Source organism: Solanum stenotomum, chromosome 5, assembly GCF_019186545.1.
Source record: "Solanum stenotomum isolate F172 chromosome 5, ASM1918654v1, whole genome shotgun sequence".
Classification (NCBI taxonomy): Eukaryota; Viridiplantae; Streptophyta; class Magnoliopsida; order Solanales; family Solanaceae; genus Solanum; species Solanum stenotomum.
Window position 1 is genome coordinate 15,378,348 of NC_064286.1, and position 2,028 is coordinate 15,380,375.

The window sequence follows — 2,028 nt, forward strand, 5'->3', positions numbered from 1 at the left end:
TTTTGAGGTTGGTGAAGCTGGGTTGATAGGACCAAACTTAGTTCATCAAGCTATGGAGAAAGTAAAGATTATTTAAGAGAGGTTGAAAATAGCGCAGAGTCGTCAGAAATCCTACACAGATGTTAGGAGAGAGACTTAGTGTTTGAAGTAGATGATTGGGTTTATTTGAAGGTTTCATCCATGAAGGGTGTTATGAGATTTGGAAGGAAAGGGAAACTTAGTCCCTAATATATTGGTCCTTACAGAATATCTAAGAGGATCGGTAACATGGCTTATAAGTTGGAGCTACAGCAAGAGTTAGCAGTAATTCATCCGGTATTTCACATTTCCATGTTGAAGAAGTGTATAGACGATCCTTCGCTTATCATACCTACTGAAGATATTGGTATTAAGGATAGCTTATCTTATGAGGATATTCCTGTTCAGATTCTAGATCGCCAGGTTCGCAAGTTGAGAACCAAAGAGATAGCATTAGTCAAAGTTTTGTGGAGGAATCAGTTTGTGAAGAGGCTACTTGGGAAGCTGGGGAGCATAAGAAGAAGAGATACCCACATCTCTTCGAGCCCAGAGAAATTCCAAATTAAGGTACTAATCATTTCTTGGCATTTGTTTTAAGTTAACATGTTGTGTTTGTATTTTGCTTGTTGGGTGTTTGAGCTGAATGTTAGATGTTACACCCTTAGTATTCTTACAGTAATCTCATTCGAGGACGAATGTTCCCAAAGGGGAGATATTGTAACACCTCGGTATTTGAAAGAACTAGAATTAGAAAGAACCATTTTTGGAAAGAGTAAATTTGGAAATTTTGGCAAGTTATGCTAAGTATGAGTTTTGTGACAACTTCAAACGTCATAACTTTCGGTACATGATGAGTTAGGTGGCCCATAAGATATCAAATAAAAGGTCTTGGAATCCTCTTTTCAACGCCACCGAGTTTACTAATTTTTGAGCTTGTATAAGGGAGATATGCCCATTTGAAGTCGGGCTATCCATTTAAGGATATTAAAGTTACCTGGATTTAAGAGGGGTACTTTTGTCTTTTCCTTACTCTATCAGATTTATTTCGTTTTTAGTAATTCATTAGGGGTCTAAACTGATTTGTTTCAGTTTACACAATCATAATTCACGCTAGGGTTTTGGAAAAAGGTTCAAGAAGAGAAAAGAGGAGAAAAGAAGAGAAAGTTCAAGATTTCGTCAAGATCGTGAGATTTTGTTGCGGATTTCGCCAAGGGTTTAATCCTTAAGAGGTATGTGAGTTCACATAGCATTGGGTTCGTTCACGCACGCGCTAATCATGTTAATTTCAGCGTAAAATTCATTTTAGAAAGCATGAAGGTTTGATGTTCTTGATTATTGTTCTTGAATTTGCTTTCGTTCTTGAATTAGGATGGGATTGATGAGTTTTTGAGGAAATCATATCAATTTTAAGATTCGTTTTAAGTAGATTATTGTGTACATGTATTGGGTAACTGAATCTAAAGAGAAATTGAGAAAAAGAATCGAATCTAATCGAATTAAGTTTAGAAAACGAGTTGAAAAATTCGTCAGATTGAACTGGAGGAGGGGTGGAGCGGCGCGCCAATGATAAGCCAGCAAAGCTGGCATGGCGCGCCAATAGTGCGCCAGAATGTGCTCTCTGAACTTCAAGGGCTGGCGCTCCGTGCCAACAGTGTGCCAGGGTCGCCTGCCCCCACCCGTTTTTTGTCGTTTAGCCCGTCTGAGTCATTCTAAAGTGTATTATCACTTCCTATTGATTCTAACAACTCTAAACTACTTCTAAAATCTAGAAATCATTCATAAACATGAATTATAACCCTTGAATCCATAATTTAAATTCAAGGTAGAGTTGAGAGTCAAGTCTTAAGAGTTCTTCGAGTCATTTTAAGAGGCCTTTTGCTACTGCTTTACAACTTATTTTAAATGACTTGAACACAGAGTAGAGAAGAGTAGAGTGATTTAATTTTCTTTTAAATGATATATGGGAACTAAGTATTCTCAAGAGAAAATGTCTTTACATTTAAGATGAAA